The 22211-nt window shown below is 39.6% G+C and overlaps 1 long non-coding RNA gene across 1 annotated transcript in view; it reads left to right on the plus strand.

The window, feature by feature from the left end:
• The first annotated feature begins 10330 nt into the window (after positions 1–10330).
• LOC140611268 (uncharacterized) overlaps positions 10331–22211 on the plus strand; it is a 100112-nt gene continuing 88231 nt past the window's right edge. Inside the window, exon 1 of the long non-coding RNA XR_012012545.1 lies at positions 10331–10380. This is a non-coding gene — a long non-coding RNA (uncharacterized lncRNA). The remainder of the gene's footprint in view (positions 10381–22211) is intronic.

The raw sequence follows: 22211 nt of genomic DNA on the forward strand, positions 1-22211 counted from the left end.
AAAGGCATGAATACCAGGATCCAGGGCTCATTGATGGCCACCTTAGAGGCTGCCTGTTGCAAATGTCAAGCACAAAAATCCAAAATGATTATGAATCTACAATGACTCTTTAGACACAAAGCAACAAAACTGAACCATTTAGTGAAAAATCGTGTATTACGTGTCTTCATAAACAGACCTAGATGACATACTACAGTTTAAATTCTGACTTTGCAATGTACTAAATGTACTAGTAAATAGTAGTAGTACTAGTTATAGTATTTTGCGTGACTTATGAAGGTCAAATTTTGTTTTTGCCATCGATTTGGTAATTGTATGAACTAGGACAAGTCACTTCATCTCATTGTGTCTGTTTTGGTTTGGAATGCATTTTGCTACAAGTGACCGAAAACTACAGTGGCTCAAAGGAAAAAAGGGACTATTTAAAAAACAAAACAAAACAAAACAAAAAAAACAAGACAAAGACATCTGGAAGACAAACTACAATCTATAAAGTGGCCTAACAGTATTTTGGGGGACTGAAGCTTGTTCTTTTCATTTTTCCCTCCTTGGCAGATTGGCCTTTGTGCTCATGCTTGTTGCTTCAAGTTGTAGGAAGGCTGTTCCATCTCCATTCTCATCTCCAAATTTCAGCAGGAAGAAGGAAGAGGGAATTCCCAAGATAATGGTTAGGTGAAGTGTTAGAATGACAGGTATGTAGTAGTGCTAGAGAGTATCCAGTCCTAGTTTAAAGATTACAGGAAGAAGGTTCAAAATTTTTCCAAGAAAAAAAGTTAAAACTGACAGACTACCTCATATGATTAAAGTATATTGAGAGGAGATGTATTCTGGAAGATGAAGCAATAACTTACTAGTAGGAAGATCAAAAGCGAGATGGACAACAAAAAGGAAAAAAGTGAAGCAAAAAGGTATACAGGGAAGACAGTGAAAGCATAGAATGTTATAAGGTTTAACTGTGAACATTATTTACATAGTCATGCCACTGAATATTGGTTTAATATCTAAGTAGTAAAATACAACTATTCCAAAATAATAGGAGTCACTGTGTCAGCGTGTGTGTGTGGGGGGGGGGCAGGGGCGGGGGGCAGGATGTTTTGTGAGGATCATGTAAAAGAGATCTTCATTTAAAAAAGTATTAGGCCAACAAATAATAGGAAAAACTATAAAATCAACAGATAGATGTGTATATAGAAATATGAAAGTAAATCTTGGAAGTTTCTAGTGGTTTCATCTGGGGAGTGGGCATCAGAGGTAAGAAGGATTGAGTAGAGAATGTTTATTCACCCTAGCTGCATCCCTACTGTAAAGAGAAAAAAACAGTCCATGAAGCCTGATACAAATAGAAGTGGCAAGGGAATAGAACTGAAAAACTAGCTATGTTTATTTTTTGTAGTCTTGTCATGAAAAAATGAGAGCCATGTTTCCATGCTTCTTTCTAAGAGCCTCCCAGGAGAAAGTTAAATTAAGTATTTCTTTCCCTGAGAAAGGGAGGGCTAAAAGAAGTCCAACTTCATTTTAAGGAGATTAAGACTTAGAGTTTCTAAGATTAGGGCAGGAAAGTAAAGGTGGCCAGTCCGGAGACTTGATGTAGCCTTGTGTCCCACCCTCATGTAGCACCCAAGGACAGTGTGAGTCCTCAGGGGTGGGAACTGACCATAAATTCTTTGGCATCAAAAGTTCAGTAGTTAATTTAAACATGAAAGGTCTGAATGCTGGGGAATTGGAGACCTACACTTTGAATGAACCAAATGGCCCTAATCAGCAAACACTTCAGTGAGGACCAAAGCCCTTCCCCAAATTTCTTATGCCAAATTAATCTCTTTGGGATTTCTGTACCACCTAGGAGGGGGAAGGAGCCAACCCTAGCAAGTGAAAGTTTAAATTGGGTTTAGATTTTTTGAAAGTATATTTAATGTGAAGTTTCTTGTTACAGAGAATATTCCATTTCACTATCTTAGAGAAGCACATGTCAATCCAGAAGTAATATGTAAGAGGAGTATAGAAACAGAACTAAATGCTAGTTATATAGGGTTAGAGGTCCTATCTTTCTTGCCTGCCTTGATATATTTCTTGAATGAATGTAATGGTATTTGGCACATCAAGTTCCAAAAGAGAGGATGCCTCATATAACCAAATAAGCAACAGCTATGTTGAAAGGGTTAAAAAGATACTAAAATGTCACCAGAGTAAAAATGGCCAGAATTTGACGAATCAGTGAGTGGAGGGGTGTCTGGAGGTAGGCTCAGGATTGAGGTTACTCTGTGCCCCTCTTAGACATTTCTACCTCCTTCCCTTGTCTTACATACAGAATAACTCCTCTCTTGCATGACAAAAGATGGAAGTTGGACTTATTTCTGAAAGTTCCTTCACTCCAATCTTGTTCAGCCTCATTCCAAGCATCTAGTATCTGGTAGATAGATCATCAGTGACACACAATATAAGATTTAGCACTTAGTGGTAGGTGATGGGCTGCAATGTGTCTGTTTCAAATTCAGTATGAAAGTTTATGTAAAATCCTAGCTAACCTGACAAAGAGTAGTAAAAGTTTGCAACTTTCTAGTGCATTGTCACTCCTCCTGGTCAACAGGGTTACGAACGTCAATTAGTTTGTTTTTTTGTGGGTGATACAGATGACATAGTTATTAAGAACAGAGCCCTGGAATAAACTATATTCAGATATGAGATGTACCACGAATGATCTGTTTAGCCTTGGGCATATCACCAAAGCTTTCTGAGTCTCACTTTCTACATCTGTGAAATGGAGAATAAATGGCAACTAAAACACTTAGCAAACTAAACTCAATAGCGATATTTATGCTATTAGTATTCTTCTTTATATGAACTTTTGTCTTTTGTCTCTCACCTGTCAGTAGATGGGTATTGGCTCAGTCCTTCTTTTCACCTTGTCTTTGAAACCCAATTTTTAGGAAAGGAAACATTTGGACAAAAAATAGGGTGAAATAAAAAAGAAGAAAAAAACAAGTTGTAAAGCCCTAAGTTATTTTCTAAGTGAAAAAATAGAATGTTTCCAAAACCTTTCTACATCTAAATGTGGTTCCGTCACTGCAACATTAGACATGCAGTTCCTTATGGCTTTTGCCCACAACTCTTGGCTGTAATGGGCTATTGACTCAAGCTTAATTTGGCTTCCAGGATATGGTTTCTGTATGTGATGTACAATCTGCAAGAAACATAGGGCCAGTTTTGTTTTAGGAAATGAAGATTAATAACCAGCAGCTGGCTCATTAATAACTTTGGGTGTGTGGGACAAAAACAAATTTTTAGATAAATTTGTAATCCCATAAATATTGGTGAAACAGTAAACTTCTGATTCTAAATTAGTTAAGTTTCTAAAGCTATAAAACACTTTTACTGCTGACTTCCTTTTCTAAAATATCCATCTGGGACCTTCAAAGAATAATGTCTACCATCTTCTTTTAGAGCAATCTTACTTTTGCAGTATTTATAAAGTATGGGTTTGTATTAATACTCTACTTCTTCTTCCTTGAAGGATCAACATGAACTGGTAACCATTGAAGTGGCACCATCTAATATTAACACCTTTGTGCCTTGTGGTTAACCTTTTTCAAGTCTAGGGAATCTCCTGGGGTGGAATATTTTCACTTTGCATTTTCAGTGTGATTTTCTCTTCTGTGTGAGATCTGGTTATAGTCTTAGAATGTTACCCTCTTCTGTACTTGAGAATCAGAAATAATTGCTTTTGCCTAATGCTTTATAGTTTCCAAATTATTTTCCTGTCCTTTGCTCCTTGATCCAAAACCATTACAATAGGTATTATTAGCCCTTGATGAGGAAAATAAGATTTAAAAGTGTTAGGCTACTTGCCAAAAATTAACACTAATAGGAAGTAGTAGAGCTATAAGATCTTGAGGTTCTAAATTTCATATTCTGTTCATTCTGATAGAGAAAGGAAGGCTTAAAAAAAAAAAGAAAGGAAGGCTTTGGGTGACAAAGATTACCTTTGCACACTACTAGTTGTGGTATGGGCTGTTGCTCACAGATAGTGGCTGCTCTCATATCCCTTCTCTCTGTACCTTGTATTTTCATGGGAGCACTTTCTAGTCCCTCTTGCCCTCCTCTTGCTGCCCTCTACAAACAAATTTTTATCAACTTCATCCATCCTTTCGTTGAGTTCCTCCCCAGAACAGAACCTGACAAAAGATTTGGGTGCAAGTTGTTTATTTGAGAGATGATTCCCAGGTAGCACAGTGAGGGAATAAGGAGGCAGGCAGGATAGAAGGAAAATCAGTAAAAGCTGTTTCAGTGAATGAGTTACTACTGTGGGAAACCAGGACTCCATTCTACTAGATATAGTTTTTAAAGATTTTATTTATTTATTTGAGAGAGAGAAAGAGCATGAGCAGGGGGAGAGGCAGAGGGAACAGGAGAAGCAGAATTCCCACTAATCAGGGAGCCTGAATCAGGGCTCAATTTCAGGGCCTTGGGATAGTGATCTGAGCTGAGGTAGATGCTGAGCCAACTGAGCTACCCAGGCGCTCCTACTAGATACACTTTTTTAAAACAAATCAGAATGATCCCACTGAGGGGTGGCAACTGCTATCATTCACTGGTTAAAGTTCACTTCTGGGGACGTTAACTTCCCATTTTGCTGTGTATGGAATGATCATGCTTCTGTGGCCAGAGAAAGCCTTCAGGCAGAAATACAGGCCATTGAGATAGGAAGCCTTTAGCATGTATGATTTTTGTCCACTGAAGTTACATTTTTCACCTCTGTCTGAGTGGATATATGGATATGGGGGACACCAACTGTGTCTTCTATAGCCATTTTTTTTTAACTGTGAATTTTAGTCATATGGTAATCGTTCCTTTAAGGCATTTCTATCCTCTCTCAGGTCTTTTGGTTTTAAGTGACAGAAAACTGAAACCAAACTGGCTTTACCAACAAAAGGAATTTGTTGGATTATGTAAAAGGAAAATTGCAGACGAAGGCCTATTTCAGGTGCTAAATGATGTAAGCGTTCATGCACCCAGTTGTCTTCATTTTGGCTATACTGTGCCTCTCTTTTCAAAAAGGCTCTTTCCTCATAGTCAAAAATGGCTGCCAACAGCACCTGGTTCTCTATTCTTCTAGGTTTAAACCCAACGAAAAAGTGAACATTTTATTTAAAAGGCCCGGTAAAAGTTTTAAACTTCATTCTTACTGAATTGCTGTCCATCACATGCCCCCTCCTGAACCAATCCACTATGGCCCAGGGTACGTGATACACCAGCTGTCTTAGGTCTACATCATGGGTTATACCACAAGTCTAGATTCTATGGGCTCAAGCTGGAAAGAAGTGAATTCCCAAATGAAAGTTAAGGCTGTCTGTCTCCTGCAGAAGAGATCATGGATATGGAGAAGCCAGAGAGTAAATATCCAATGCAATCACCCAGAAGAATTAGATGTTAATATTTATTTCTAAATGCCTTTTCTAGAAAGAGTTTTAGATGTCAGGGAGCACAAGTGGGACAGAGGTGTAGTGGGTGATACTAAGACAGCTCCCTGCTTGTTTTTTTTTTTTTTTTTTTTGGTTTGCTCAGCCAGCCTGTGGCTCCTAATATACATGTTCAGGAAATCCAAGTCTGCACCTATGCAATTCAGAGGGAACTCCTTGAGTACATACTATGTACAAGGCTTATGTTCTCTGCCAATCATTTTTCCACCAGCAAGTGCTTTATCTCTAAGTTTCTCTTCATTCTCTTCTCTGGGTGAGTCACATTGTACCCTGCAGTTTTTATCAGCCCCAAGACAACACTGGCAAAGAATGCAACATTTTTCATTTCTGTATTCATCCATCCTTTCGTCACTCCAGCCAGCGAGTCAATCATCATTGATTGAATGCCTTCTGTATGCCACAAAGGAGTCTAAGACTAACTAGAACAAATATTTTTACTTCAGGGAGCTGAAAATACAGAAGGGGATATGTTAAGGAAGATAAGACACAATAAATGTATAAAAATATCTGTAATGTGAGCCAGAAATTGACCATTGCCATTAGTCATAAATAAATCCCCACTTGGTTCAGAGAAAGAAATGACCTCGTTTTCTGAATCAAGATGGAGTCTAATGAAAGAGGGGGATGTTACTGTTTGCATTTTTGAATACTATAAATACTTGACATGATCAAAGTTTTTATTCCAGTAAATTCAAAATATACACTTAAAATGGCAACTCTTATAATTCAGATTATTCCAGATTATGGCTGATGTTTAACCCCCATCTCTAGGAATGTAATTTTTTGGGTTTACTAAAGTGAAAATATCTAATTTAGTTCTTATTATTGCCTGATGTGGTCCCTGTAGGATGAATGTCAGTATTTATTCTCTAGCAAAGACTTGATGCATTGAATGTGAATGAGTCAGTGGAACTATGTAGCCCATGGGACTCCTACTAAGATGTCCATTCTGGAATAAATTAAACATAACATTGAGGTAAAGATAAGATTAGATTAGATTTTAAGATAGGGCTTAAGAGCCAGGAAGTTGAAAATTAAGAACACATCAGATCAATAGACCATATACCCTTTTGCAGCAGGGACTGTAGCTTATTCCTAAATGTACCTTATCCCACTCTGGGTTCAAGGCCTTGCACATTATTAAGTGTTCAGTAAAGGCATTTTGAATTAATTCCTTGTCTATCTTTGGGGATACCACCATTAATGAGGAATCATTTGTGCCACCAACAACCTCAAACTCCAAGAAGGCAGGGACCATGTCTGCTTGCTCTGTGCATCATTGCTTTACATGAAACTTGGAATACATAGAGGGTACACATTGTGGAATTGGAATGCCAAGGATAACTTTCAACATTCTCTAACATTTCCTAGGAAGTAGAAGTAATCTTGGCCATTTGGGCTATTAACATTTTCAATTCTGTCCCTCAAATGACTACTCTTCAAGTGAGCTTCAGTTTTCCTGAACCATAAAATTACAAGGTGCGCAGAAGGAAGATAATATCTATCAACTTTACAAGACAGTTGTACAGGTAGCATGAGTTACCATATGGAAGTAACTAGCAGAGGGCTTGGCACATAGTGGGATTTCAATAAACAACAGCTGAATCTATAAACATGAGCAAATCTTATTTTCATGTCTAGCTTCTGCCTGTGAGTCACATGATTCAACAATACAAAGCTGGTGACTTTATAGTCTTTTTAAGTTTCTCTATCTTAAGCTGCTTCTGGTTTTGTAGCAGCAGAAATATTTGACTAGCAGGGAATTTGTTGACTAGCAGAGAATTTGATCTACACAGGGGGTCAATGTAAGAAACATCTGGATAAGGCTGGATGTTTTGGGGTCAAAATGGTGATTATAGAAGATGCTTGTAGTGCCCTAGTCCAGATTTCCTTTGCCCAGGTGGGGAAGGGTTGGCTGCTGACAGTCCGCAATCAAACTCTTTGCTGGAAAATTGCCCTTGACAGATAGAATTGCTTCACATGGAAATATCTGGAACATCACATCCACCTTCCCCACAGCCAGTGATAGATGTAAGGATACAAAAGACCCCTTTGCCTCAAGTGAAGATGACCCTGTGTTATCATTCACACTTTCACAGTTGCAGTTGCCCAGGGGATCAGGCTGGGGCTGGATTGTAGCTGAAACCTCATCTCTCCTGCCTTCTCCTCCTACCCTATTCAGTTTTCCACCTCAAGAAGCATCCTGGTTTCAGACTCTCCTTCTAGAGATGTCAACCTAAGTCAGAGATAACCTGAAGACAGAACAAAGAGATGCAATGTTTTATTTGTGGTTTTAAATAAAATGCAGTTTCTGATAATGATGGCAGCTGACGTACATATTTCACAGCATGCACAGTGTTTTTCACATGCCAACTTTCCCTCAAAATAGTTCTGCTAGGGAGCTATTATTAGTTTCCCATTTTACAATGAGAAAAATAAGGCCCAGGTTGGTTAACTTGAATGAGCTCATGAACCTGGGTCCTTGGGGGCCCCTTGCTTTGTATTTCTTCATACTTGTCAATCTCTCAGTCCGACTTTCTCTCCTGATATACTTTTTCAATTGAATTTCTCATTTTGTGGCTGCAGAGTCATTGACATTGCTTTGCAATTCACTTTTAACCACTGAAGCTTCTGGATCACCTTGGATTCCTTTAGACCAAATAAATAAATAAATAAATAAATAAATAAATAAATAAATAAATAAATAAAAATAAACACGAAACAACCCGTTTGAGATGTTTGACTCCATCTAAATGTCAGAATTGTATTGCTTTGGGCACAGGCCATTACAAAACTTTCAGACCAAAGATAAAAAGTTGCAATGTGTTCTGCAATAAAGGTTGTGATATTTCATACAAAACTGAATAAAATGTAGTCTGCATATACAAATAAACAACTTCTCAGAGTTTATTTTTCAGATAAGATAGTGCCAAGAGAAATATGCTAAGTTACCTCCATTCTGTGTCAGAGAAAGAGTAGCTAACATATAAAAATAATTAGTCAGTGCTACTAAATATTATCACCAAGAAATTTTTAGTTTGGCTCTAAATATACACTACATTATAGTTTGCAGGCTTTGAAAATAATAGTTTTCTGAGAGAGAGCGGAGAAATGTAATACATATCTGTAGAGTAGATGCCTATAAAATAATTTTATTTATACTATTAATGATTTCTAGATGATATTGCCTCTGACCAAATCATTATAAATTGTATCATGTCTTTTATGTAACAGCTCTGACATGTGGTCAAATTACTGCAAAATGGAGATAAAGTATTTAGGAATATGTTTTAAATCATGACAACCTTAGAGAGCAAGCAAGCAAGAGCAACAGGGAGAGAGATTGATTGGTCTAGGAAAGATGGTTAAAAGATTCTTTGCCAAAATGCTGTCCTTGCACTTCCGTGGTACTTATTTATTTTTAGTTGTTTTTTTGTCTGTAATGATTCGCTGCACCATAATAAAAGATAATTAGCTCCTGCTGTAGTGCATAGGTTCTGAAACATTATCTGTTACACTGTGTGGCAGATTAATAATTTGATATGTTAGCTGGTATGTTTTTATTCCTAGTAAATAATTTTAAAAAGCCATTGCCCTGGCAGAAAAATTGAAACATCCATTGATTCAGGACATGGTGGTTTAGGCATATCTCAGGTAACATGAAAGTGAAATCTTGGCTTTTGAGTTTGAAAACAGACTTTTAATCCATTGCAGACAGGGAAGTTCGGAGAAGAAAAGCTTTTCAGTTGTAAGAATCTGACCTTTGAAACTAAGTCCAGAGAATTCAGGGCATATATTTGCAAACATAAACAATTAAGCACAGAAGAAGATATGACTGGGCAGAGCCAGTTTTCCTGCCCTCTCAGACTAGATAATGAGCTCATAAGAGACATTTGGTTTGAATACAGCAGCAGAAAGTTACTCAGAGAGACAAAAATTTCACCTTCAATGGAAGGAGATGGCTGAAACCCCACACCATGAAGTTGGTGGAAAGGTAGATTTATGAAAGAGAGATGTAGCAGGGGTGCAGTTATGAAACTGAAGATCTCAGGAAAAGCCTGGAAAGGATGATTCTGGAAGTGGAGTAAACAAACTTTAATGTGAACCAAAAAAATTCCTTGGGAGTAGGCTTGGCAAACAAGGCCTTGGGCTGATAGATGGGGTTGCCCTGAATTCAGTCTCAGTCTGAGAAATTGAGGAGTGGGTCTAAGCAAAGAATCACACAGAGCAGCCATGTGTATGGACAGCAGTATGTCACTGAGGTAGTGGAAAAGAGAGAATTTACAATATGAACAGTCTTGTAGCCATTTTTTTTTTTTTACCTGAAGAGATGTAAAGGCCAAGGAAACTCATGTGTAAACACTTGGGTGAAAGAAAAATACCTGCTCACTTGAAACATACCCTGATCTCTTCTCTATAGATGGTTCAAGAAAACTTATCTTACCCAAGAGAGAGTAATTAAGAAGGACTAGCCCACAACTATAAAAACATCCTGTGAGGAAGAAAACGGGAGCAAATGGCAATCAAAAATTGTAGAGAGAGGTAGCCAGAAAAATTTGCTAGCATGGATCCTGATAATGAACCTGCCTCTCTTCTTCCTTCCACATCCTCTGCAAGTCCCTTCCCCATCTAGTTCTGGCAAGGGGTTGGGAATGGGAATATGAATTTGGGAGAATTCAAGCCAGAGCATCCTGGGCTAAGGCTGGTAAGATTCCCCTGCACTAGGAATGGGGAGAAAGTTGTATTATAGAAAGGCTGCCAAGGTATGCTCAAGCAGAGAAGGTCACACACACCTCACATACCTCATAGAGACTCTTCTGGTTCCAGAGATACTCAAGAGAATTTCCAGGTGTTCTGTCCCTCCTACACAACACAGACCCTTTCATGTTACTGTCTATTTTGGGTAAGTATGATGGGAGGCCAGAGGGAATAGTAACGTTTCCAAGAATTCCAAAGCAAATAGATGATGGTCAATGTTACTCAGGGTTTTTCAGGGAAATAAAACCACTAGGATGGAGAGACAGAGGGGGAGAGGAAGAGAAAGAGATGTATTGATTGATTTTAAGGAATTGGCTCATGTGACTGTAGAAACCGGCTAGTCCAAATCCTGCAGCATAGGCTGGCAGCCTGGAGATCCAGGGAAGAATTGATGTTGCAGCTTGAGTCTGAAGGCAGTCTGGAGGCATAATTTCCTCTTCCTTTCAGGAAGTCTGTTTTTTTTTCTCTTATAGCCTCCACATTATGGAGGATGATCTGTTCTATTCAAAGTCTATTGATTTAAATGTTAATTTCATCTAAAAATTACCTTCACTGTGACATCTAGATTGATATTTGATCAAATACCGGGTACCACCTCCTACCAAGTTGGGATGTAAAAGTAACTATCGGGATCCCAAGCCAAAGAACCAGATACTTTAACTACTGTGTTTGGAACTTCTACAAATCCCTGGACTGGGAGGGAGGAGAGACCTAGATTGATTTTCTCTCACCCAGTGGATGGGGTTCAAAGGAAAAATTAAACTACTGGAGAAATAGTCACATGTCTAGAGCACCCAGGTATATAAATTGACATCTGCCTCAATGACCCTCTGTGTTTTGCCCATACTGGCTCCAGGACTTGAAATGCCATTCTCCATTATCTCTGCTTGGGAAGGTTCTTCTTGACCACCACTTCCTCAGGACCTCTCCTGAAGCTCTGACAGACTTGGTTTCACCCTTCTCTGTGCTTGTGGCTCATGCCCGCCTCTGCTACTTAGGCCATCATACATTCTCCTTTCCCAGAGGCTCTCTTTCCTAGAGTTCCCAGCAGGACTGAGTCCATTTGTTTTCAGTAGTTTGCTTGTTATGGCTCCTTCTTTCCCCCGTTCCTTCCCCTTCCTGTTTTATCTCTCGTTCTTCTACTATTGATTCCTGGCATCACCTCCCAAAGGAATTACATGCCCTCCAAACTTTTGTTTCAGAATCTGCTCTGAAAAAACTCAACAACAGTTTCCCTCCTAAGAGCTTTCTTCTTCTTTTTTAAAATCATAGTAGGTGCTTGATGAACAGTCAATATGAGAGATTGAAGTCAGATATTTAGATTATGCAATCTCAGATTATGAAAAAGACAGGTTTTAGGAGTTGCATATACATTTAGACATGTTTTCTTTTTCTCTTTTTTACATGACTTATTGATAGTGGTAAGTCACAGCTGACATCTGAGCTTGAAACTTCAATGACCGTCAGTTCTCTTTGCTAGTGTCAGAGACTTGCTCTCACTTTCCTGCCACAGAAGAGATCATCAGTATGTAAGAAAGATTTTTACAGTAGAGTTAGGCATAATCTATCCATAGCATATGTTTAGGTTCTATCTTGGAATTATTTTAAATGAGGTATATGACAACAACCCCAAAACTACATATATGTCCTTTTTTACTCTGTTGGTTCAACAAATATTTATTGAGTGATATAGAAGCTGAGGCTATGACAGTAAATCAAACAAGCAAATCCTTTCGTGCATGGAGGGGTACACTAAAAAGATGATGTTTATTTTATTTTTTTAAAGATTTTATTTATTTATTCATGATAGTCACACAGAGAGAGACAGAGAGGCAGAGACACAGGCAGAGGGAGAAGCAGGCTCCATGCACCGGGAGCCCGACGTGGGATTCGATCCCGGGTCTCCAGGATCGTGCCCCGGGCCAAAGGCAGGCGCCAAACCGCTGCGCCACCCAGGGATCCCAAAAGATGATGTTTAAACAAAGAATAAAGGAGGCACAGGATAGGCTTGCACAAATCTGGGAGAAATTTCCATCACAGGAAACAGCAAGTGCAAAGGCCCTAAACAACACACACACACACACACACACACACACACACATACACACACAGTTGTGGTGTTCAGAAAGGAGGCCAGTGAAGGTGGGTCAGGATAAATGAGGAGAGGGATAGCAGATGCATTCTAAGAGGTGAGCAGGAGTCAGGGAGCAGGTTATGTAGAGCCTAGTAATGATTTTGATTTTTTACCCTCCTTACAAGGGGAAACAGTTTTGAGCAAAGCAGTGACCTGCTCTGTCATATGGTTTCAAAGGGTCACTTTGACAGCTGTGTAAGGTGGGAAAAAGCGCAAAGAAAGAAGCTGAGATGCCTTTGGCATGATTACATGTGGGATAGTTGGTTATTGTCTGCAACATCATTTAGTTGGAGAACAAACTTTAGAAAAATATGTCAATAGATTCTTTGGGCAGTGGGGGCAGAGATAAGCTCCTTAAGTATTCTAGCATATAACTTCTTTCTCAACTGGAAAGGGGCTTAATTGCACAGAGGCAGCTGAAGATCATTGTTCACCAAACAACAAAACAATTCCAATGGAGAGAGAGAAGAATCCCCAGCCAATGAAAGGGTCACATTCTCATGGGAGAACTTCCTTTGAAGCCAGACTTGCTGCTCCGCTTTATTTCCCCCGGAACTATCCTTTACTGTTGTGTGTGAAGTAAGAGTTTGTTTCCTACCAGCATCTGGAAATTGAAGGACTCCACAGTGGGAAGTTAGAGAGCTGGTTTCTCAGTGTGGCTCTGTTGCAACCTTGTTGGGTGGCCTTGGGACACATCACAGTTGCTCTGGTCTCTGGTCTGCAAGTCTTTAGAAAGTGGGGGTGATGCTGCTCCTCTGCTGTGTTTCTTCAGTGTGTCTGAGAGCCTCCTGAAGTGATACATCTGAAAGTGTCCTGTGGCTGAGAAGCAGCACTCAATACAAGGGCATTACCATTAGCTTTGCCCAAATGCTAAAGGAACAATGTTTGTCTTTGGAAGGGGGATGTGACAAGTTGACAAATGGGGAAAAAAAAACCAAAGTGATTGCTGTCATATACTTGCTTTGTACAGCAGTGGCAAACACTATCCTCATTAAGATTCAGAAACCTCATATAATAAAATAAATCTTCATAAAAGGCACCATGGGATGCCTGGGTGGCTCAGCGGTTGAGCATCTACCTTCCACTCAGGGCGTGATCCTGGAGACCCGGGATCGAGTCCCAAGTCAGGCTCCCTGCATGGAGCCTGATTCTCCCTCTGCCTGTGTCTCTGCCTCTCTCTCTGTGTCTCTCATGAATAAATAAAATCTTTAAAAAAAAAAGGCACCATGTGCAAAGGCTCGGGTTTGTTTGGTGCCATGTGCACAATTGCATGGATGGAGGGAGTGACAGGGATTCCAAGTTGGACAGGCCTGTCAAGCACACCTGGGGTGGGCAGCATGAGCTGGTGTGGTCAGAGGAAGTTTCTCTGGAAGAGATGTCAACTGAGTGAGACTTGAGTAGACACATTGGAGCAGGGGGATAGGTGCTCAAGGCAGAGGGACAGTACAAAAGAGCACACATCACCTTAGGAGCATTTATGTTGATATAAATGTGCAGAGCTGTTCATCGTGAGATAGCAGCAGAGCATATTAGTAGAGATTAATACCTATAGGAGGGATTTAGTGTAGCAGGTGAAGCTGACACGTGGTCCACTTCTGGGTTACCTGCTGGGAAGGTGGGCAGTTCTCCCTAACACTATGAAAGCTTCTCATCTCAACTGCCTGCATCTGTCTGCTTCTCTGCCTTCAGGCTTTGGTCTCCATCAGCAGGAAAACCTGTTCCATCTTTCACAGGGTAATCAGCGATGCACCTGGGAACAGCCCTCAGCCAAGGGGGACCCATGCCAGGGCAAATGCCCCAGCCTTTCCATTTTCTGGTGCCACAGTTCTGAGATGTATTCCCCATTGGTTTCTCAGAGAGTCCTCAGCAGGACTGACCCCCAGTTGCCCATAGTGATGACCCCTTCATTCATTCACACATACAGTGTTATTTTTCTGGGGCTGCCATAAAAAAGGACCACAGACCAGGTAGCTTAAATAGCAAAAATGTATCTCACAGTCTGGAGGCTGGAAGTCCAAGGTCAAAGTGTCAGCAGGGTTGGTTTCTTCTGAGGCTTCTCTGTTGGCTTCTGATGGGCAAGTTTTCCCTGTGTCCTCACATGGTCTTTCCTCTGTATGTGTGTCTGTGTCCTGATCTCCTCTGCTTGTAAGGATACCAGTTGTTATAGGATCAGGGCCCTGCCCATAGGACTTTGTTTTGCCTTAATTACATCTCTAAAGACCCTCTAGCCAAATGAAGTCACTTTCTGAGGTACTGAGGGTCAGCACTCCAACTTAGGGATTTTGGGTGTCATCCCATAGCACATACCTTATTGATGTTGCACTCCCTACTGCCTCAGTTTCCCCGCTGCCTCACGGCATCCCAGATCCTTTCCCAGACGCAACACCTGTATCCAAGTCATTGTCTTGGATCTGTTTTGGGGGAATCAAGCTAAAACAATAGGAAGTGATAAAAACAAACAATAACAATAAAAATTTGTGGATAACGGGAGAGTACAAATTTACTGAAAGGCATTTAAATGTTTAGATTCATTTTAGAAAAATAACAAGTGAATAAGCAAAAAGAACCGTGCAGGCCATGCAAAAACACTTTCACAGTCCAATCCCACCTGTTTCTGCAGTTTCTGAGCCAAATGCTTTCTAAATTCAGCTATTACTTCCTATGGTTCATGTCTGTGTATTGTGAAAGGAGGCAGTCCCCTGAAATGAAGGGAATACACATAATTTAAAATAAAAAGGGGAAAATACTCTGTGATATAATTCTACATTCTAAGGCTTTAAAGATATTCTTACACCTTAATATGGGAATGTGACCCAATGTTTCAATAATGCAGAGTTATGCCCAGTTTCAATAAATCAGAGTTTATGCTGGTAACTGTTAACACTGTTAGAAAGTTCAGTGAGGGACACTCTCATTCAGGGCATTGTGCCAACTTTTCCCACTAGAGGGCAATGCAGCTACAGAAACAAGAGAAGAGGTGTTTTTTTTGGCCTAAAACTATTGAATTAGGGAGCTTGCTGCACGGAGAATGTATTTCCAGTTGAGATCACAGACAACCCTCCTGTACTTTGGTGAATTACATCCATCATGGCCTTGTGCAGGATTCTGGAACAGATGATTGAATTCATAACTGATCGCCACAATATTGGGAGTATGATTTTCAGAGACAATAGGCGGGTTATATTAGTAACATGTCTTCTTTCCTCAGTCTTTGCCCCCATTAAGAGTTGGCCACAATGAGATGGGAAGGCAGCTAGAGAGCAAAGCTGAAACTCAGGGTTTGAATTCTGGCTCTGTCCCTTTTTAGCATCCTGAATTTAAACAAGTTCTTTAAATGTGTTGTCTCCCTGTTGCCTACTCTGTAAAACAGGAATAGTGAACTCAGCCCATAGACAAGTGTTGGTAAATAAAAAGTGCAAGGACTTTGTAAATTTTAAAAGACTAGCAACCATATGGGGGGATGTTATTATCAAGGCTGACTACATTAAGCCATGTGTTGGAAACATCCTTGATGAGTGTTATACATCCTAAAATTCTACTCTTAGATATTCATCTCTTTGGATTCTCTGTGAAAGCAATAGTGGGTTCTTCTTGTTCACATCTATGCATTTGTCATTTGACACATGCTAAGTGTTTAATACATGAATGAATGAATGAATTATGAAACCTTCCTAATTTAGGGTAAGGATTTTCAAATTATGTTCCTTGACACATTCCCATCAGAACCACTTGATCCTTTTTTATACTAATAAACACTTACTATGCACAAGACACTGTTCTAATTACTTTTTGTAAGTTGACTAGCTTCATCTTCACTCAGTCCTCTGAGATAGGTGCTGTTATTATTATTCTTATTTTCCGGATAAGTAAACAAATGTTCAGAGTGCCTAAGCCACTTGCCCAAGGTCACACAGCTAGTTAGTGGCAAAGATAACATTGCAATGCTAGCCCTTGAGTCAGTGCTCAAAACCACTTCATTATGTTGCTTCTCTCTACCTAGAAAGAATGAGACACATTAGCATGTGCTGATAAAAAAGAGCCAACAACTTATATTTTTTAGTGAAAAAAGAAAAGCAAGATACTGGTCAATGTCTTTAACAAGCTCTCATCTATGTCCAGAGAAAAAAGATTTAGATATTTGTGTATGGCCAGACTCTCAAGCTAGAAAGAGAAGACATTAGAGCTAATGGGTCAACTTGGAGAGGGGAGTTTGAGAAATAGGAGCCAAAAGTGGGAAGGAGACATATATTTTGCTGCATGACCCTTTGTAGTGGTTCCAAACTTTTAAATTTACTTTCTAAAATTTTTTCTATTTTTTTTAAGATTTATTTGAGAGAGAGAGAAAGAGAGAGAAAAAGTGTGTGAAGGGACAAAGGGAGAGGGAGAGAGAGAATCCAAGCAGACTCCTGGCTGACATGGAGCCTGACATGGGGCTCAATCCCCTGACCCTGAGATTCTGACTTGAGCCGAAATCAGGAGTCAGATGCCCAACTGACTGAGCCACCAGGTGCCCCTAAAATTTTTTTCTTTCAATCATGTAGCTTTAACTTATATATTTATTTTTAATTATATACAAATATTCCTGCCAAGTCATGTATTAAACTTTAATAAAGTGGAAATTCCCCAGTGAGAGGGCTGACATTTTCTTCCTGTAGTCCTATTGACAGTGCTCCCACCCCACCTTAGAGACTCCTTCAACAGTCATATTGGTGATTTTCCAACATCTGTCCTGCTCTACCCCTAAGACAATCCCTGAAACCTGTCTCAGATCCTCTAGATTATAATCTCCCAGAGTTGTTTCTGGGTAACTTGCATGGTTTTCAAAGATGAGGTAATTCTTTTGTGCCTCTGTGTTTGAAAATCATTATTCTAGTTCTGGGTCAGAGAATTTAACTCCATTAGAGGATTTAGGCACTTTCCAGCCCACTTGCCCCTTTACTTTTCAACTACATGAATTCTCTTTGGCAGAAAAGAGAAAGATGAGCACATACTGGGACACGACTCTCTCTAGGGTGGTTAACCATATTGTGGACTCCATGCAGCAGGCCTCATACCATCTCTTCCTCTTTTCCTTCTTCTGCATTATCAAAAGACAAAAAATATTCTTTTTCTGTCATTGTTTAATGCACCAAGAAACTTGGTATACAACATTTGACCCTATTTATTTATTTTGTTGTTATTCTTTGATATCATAGCTTTTCTTTTCATCATTGCACGTGTCCTTCTTAATCTGTAAACTCAACAAAATACTACTGTTGGGCCCATGGTTTTCTTTTTCTCATCCAGAATTTTTAGGACCACAATATTAGACTGTCATTTCTGAGGCCATCCTATTGAACTTACATTTTAGGGAGAATCTCTAGAACTGCTTGGTGCAACATGATGGCCACTGGCCACACTTCTACACCTTTCTAGTCAGACCTACCATATTTAAGTGCTTAATAGCCACACTGAGCTAGTGGTTACAATATTGGCTAGCATACATTACAGAATATTTCCTTCATCATAGAAAGTTACATTAGATAGTGCTTCTCTAAAACCTTCTTATCCACCACTCTTTGCTTTAAGAAAGTTTTAATCTTGTTTTCTATAGCCAAATGAAAGAAATTTTAACCCATTTGCCTTCTTTTCAAATTATTTAGGACAATAAATGGCATGAGTCTTCCAAAGTGTATTCTACTTTCTCTCTCTGGTCAACTCCTCCTTGTAGATTATAACATAATGCAGGACAGCGCATGCCCTCTTTACTTTTACTTCCCTTTGAGAGTGAAATTTTTCAAAAAATTTTAAGACCTGAAATTTCAAACATTTATCTGTTGCATTTCTTAGGAAGCTACTTGAAGATGTACTTCAACAAAGTGAAAGAGTATAATAATCATTAAGGCTGTTCACAAATATCCCCTTTTTCCTCTTTTCTTGCATGTGGAAGGACCGTACTAACTTTCCCCCTTGTAAAGATAGAATTAAATATGTGACCTGCTTTGACCAGTGAAATGTACGTGGAAATGACATGTGTCAGTTCCAAGTGGAAGTTTTTGAGAACCAGTGCATGATTAGCCAAGCTCTTTTTCCCTTCTCTAGCCTGGGTCTTGGAATGAAGGTGATGTGGGACAGAGCCACTACCAGTCCGTGGTGGATATGTACTCTTAGCAAGCAATGAAATTGCAGTTTTGAGCCATGGAGGTTGGAGTTGTTGTGACTTCAGCATAAAGAAGTCTATTCTGAGGGATACAGAGAAAGTACCAAGAAAAGGGAAGATGTCAGATTCATGACACAGTGAGTCTAGCATTGTTTAAAACATATAAAGCCAATTCCTAAGATTATAGCTGTGCAGTAAGCATTTCAACTAAGGACAGCAGTTGGAGGGCCCAGGAAGTCAATAGAACATATTGATATAAAGAGGATTTGGGGAGAAAACAGCTATATGACAAATGAAAAAAATGAGTAAAGATAATGAGAAACGCTAGAGAAAAATTATTTTATAAATAGTAGTACACAAATGATTTCCATGGTGAATAATTTTCCAAAGTATAAAAAATCAACATTCATTATTGATATGCAATTTTAAGATAAACCTCTAGATTTGGCAAGAAAGACAAAATATAAAAGTTATCTAACTTAATTGCATGAAAATGGAAGCACAGAGGGCAAAAGTTGGTGGAAAACAGAAGAGGAGACCTGAAGGAAAGAGGAAGGATGTAGACATCATGAAGCATCCCTGAGAGACTAGTGATGGATAATAATGCTAGGATATGCTTTCAAACTAAAAAGTGACTGATGGAAAATCTAAAAAATGATGAAATATCTAAATAGTGAGGGAGAGGTAGTAGTGGTATAAGCTAGCTAAATCCTGCCCTATTTTATGGCAGGCAATATATAATGATAAATTTGATCTTGATTATGAGGTTCAAGTCATATGAAGATAAACTACCAAACAACAACAACAACAACAACAACTAAGAGCTGAAATGGGTGTCTTTGTTAAACAGGACTGAGGTTGTGAAGGGTGGGCCAGGAACTTTACTTCCAAGGAATGTATTACTTTGGTTTTAAAACTTTTCGATCTGCCACTATGGTTTTAGTGAAGTGAGATTACCAAAGGTGTTTTACTTTCCCAATCTCTACTCACAGACAGTATCCAGAATGCTTCATTCTTTTCTTTCCCCCCATGGGACAAAAAGTAAAGTAATTGGATTGTTAGAGGCCTTTCACCATCCACTCAATAGATATTTAAGAGCTCAGGCTCTTGAATCAAATTATCATACTACCTGGACTTCAATCTTATTCTTTCATTTCAGACTATGTAACTCTGGAAGAATCATTCTAACTCAATGAACCTTTATAATGTGGGGGAAAAGTAGTAGTAGTAATACCCTCACACAGATTAGGATGGTTAAAAGAATGTATTTAAAGTGATTGGAATAGTTCCTGGAAAATAAGAAGTACTCAGTAAATGCTGGCTGTCTTCATCATTGTCACCCTCATCCTCATCATCATGTGCCAAGTGTTTTGATGGGCCTTGTGATTTTCAAAGTATGTAAAACATTTGGTCTCTGTCCTTGCAGAACTTAGAATCTAGTATAAGAAAGAGAAGTGATCAAGCAGACATAAAACAGGAAGATGGGTGTTCATAAAGGGCAATGCCCAGGGCTGTTGATGGGTGTCACTCTTTTTGTCATGCACTGAATATTCCTATCATCCTTCTACTTCAGGTTCATAGTCACATGACTTTCCCTGACATCCAGTGAAACAAAAAGGCTATTTTTTAGCAACTTCCCAACAAGTGCTTGTGACACCTGTAAGACTTTCCTATCCCTTTGTGTATATAATCTCCTTTCCTTAATCTCCCAGGCATTATGAATTATATATATGCTGTTCCTGTAGACATAAGCACTGTTAAAAGTATTTTGAATTTCAGAATAAAGGGCAAGCCAAGGTGTGGCCCCTGTTAGAAGAAATTATATAGATCTTTTGAGGTCCCTCATTATATCCCATTTCAGGATGAGTGTACTCCAATTATTTTCTAAGCCAGAAGACTCTTGCCTTGCATTTGCTTCAATTTTATGCACTTTAAAAAATACCATGACATTTTGCTTTCAAGACAAAAGTCAAAAGCCAAAAAAAAACCCCACCTCTACTAATGTGAGTATTAAAAACTTAATTTATAAATGCAAACAAGATCAGCTGCCAAGATGCCAACACAGTTACTAAGTTTGCAGACTTGGAGATTGTAGCAATATTCCTCATACCTGTTCAACACCTGTGTGTTTGCTGCTTTATCAGGGACTGTGAGAGCTGTTCCAGAAAAAAGCCTCCATTGGCATCCTTTCCTGTCTGAATGCTTACATGCAGCTGGTGGGCTTGAAGTGACAGTTCTGGAATTTATGAAGAAGGAAAATAGAAAGTGAGATGGTGTATGGTACATTGATTGTTCTGTATGCTTGAAACACCTGTATCTTTTGGAAAACTGTCCCTCCTCATTCCATGATGTCAGTCACAGTGTGAACTGCTTACCATGGCTCCGTAGTGGCAAGTATCTGGTCCAGATCATTCCAAGCATAGTATTCCTTCTCCCTGGGAACAGCACAGGCACATAAATAGTTGCTTCATAAGAAGTAGGGCTTCATATTGTTAGTTGTAGAAGAGTGCTTTGAAGATCGTAAGAGTTCAGTAAGTACTTACAGAATGAAGAGTCTCAAATATTAACCAAAAGACCATTGTGAGTTTGTTTAGTAAGGATATTGGGAGAGAGAAGGGTCCTCATTCCCAAAAGAGTTGCTAAGTGGGAGATAAAGTTGGGAGTGTTGAAAGCCATTTCCCCTTCTTGGGAAAGGCAGTCAGTGGAAAACATGGAGGGAGATAGAGGCAAGGCAGGAGGGAGAGACCAAGCCCTACTCTGTTATAGCACCTGCTATATTCTTGCCCAAAGGTGGCACCACACCTGTACTTCCCAGTTACCTGACTCAGTACACTTCCTTTTCATTTAAACTATTCTGAATTATCTTGTGTGTGTGTGTTTTTTTTTAAATGTCTTGGCTGTCCTTTTAATTCCTACCACATCTACCATCCAGAGCCACCCAGCAATGTATAAGGAAGGAACCGAGTTAAAATGTGCATGCACAAGTGGAGAAGGCAACTAGATAAACACGTTTTTTTTCCCCCCACTGAGCTAGTGTGAGCTCAGATGTCCAGATGTGGTCCCTCACTCACAGTCCTCTGGAGTGGACCCTCTGGCTCAATTTAAACAGGTCTGTCTCTCTATCTTCCTTTCCCTTCTGATAGTAGTGTGTAGCTTTTAGCTTGAAATTTGGGTTGTGGGCAGCTCTGGTGGCTCAGCGGTTTAGTGCTGCCTTCGGCCCAGGGTGTGATCCTGGGGACCTGGGATCGAGTCTCATGTTGGACTCTCTGCATGGAGCCTGCTTCTCCCTCTGCCTGTGTCTCTGCCTCTCTCTCTCTCTCTCTCTCTCTCTCTGTCTCTCATGGATAAATAAATAAAATCTTAAAAAAATACTAGTAAGTTAAAAAAAAATAAATTTGGGTTTTTAGGACACAGATCTTGCTGATTTACTGAGATGATATTAACTATCCATAACAGAAGCTAAATATGGGCTTGGTATTTGAGGACAGTCAGGTGACTGGGCAGTAATTCCATAGTTTCACTGTCCTCAGCACTCCCTGTGGCTTCAGGAGAGAGCTTCCCTCTGCCCCCAGTAGGCATTCCACCATGGCTGTCAAGTCTCCATCTTCCTGGTCAGCCCTCTGGGAATGTGGGATTGTGGCTCTCCTCTTAGCTCACCACCCCAGAAGAGCTTTAAATCTCAAACAGTACTACCACCTTTTCA

This window comes from Canis lupus, chromosome 19 (genome assembly GCF_048164855.1).
Source record: "Canis lupus baileyi chromosome 19, mCanLup2.hap1, whole genome shotgun sequence".
In the NCBI taxonomy this organism is placed as follows: domain Eukaryota; kingdom Metazoa; phylum Chordata; class Mammalia; order Carnivora; family Canidae; genus Canis; species Canis lupus.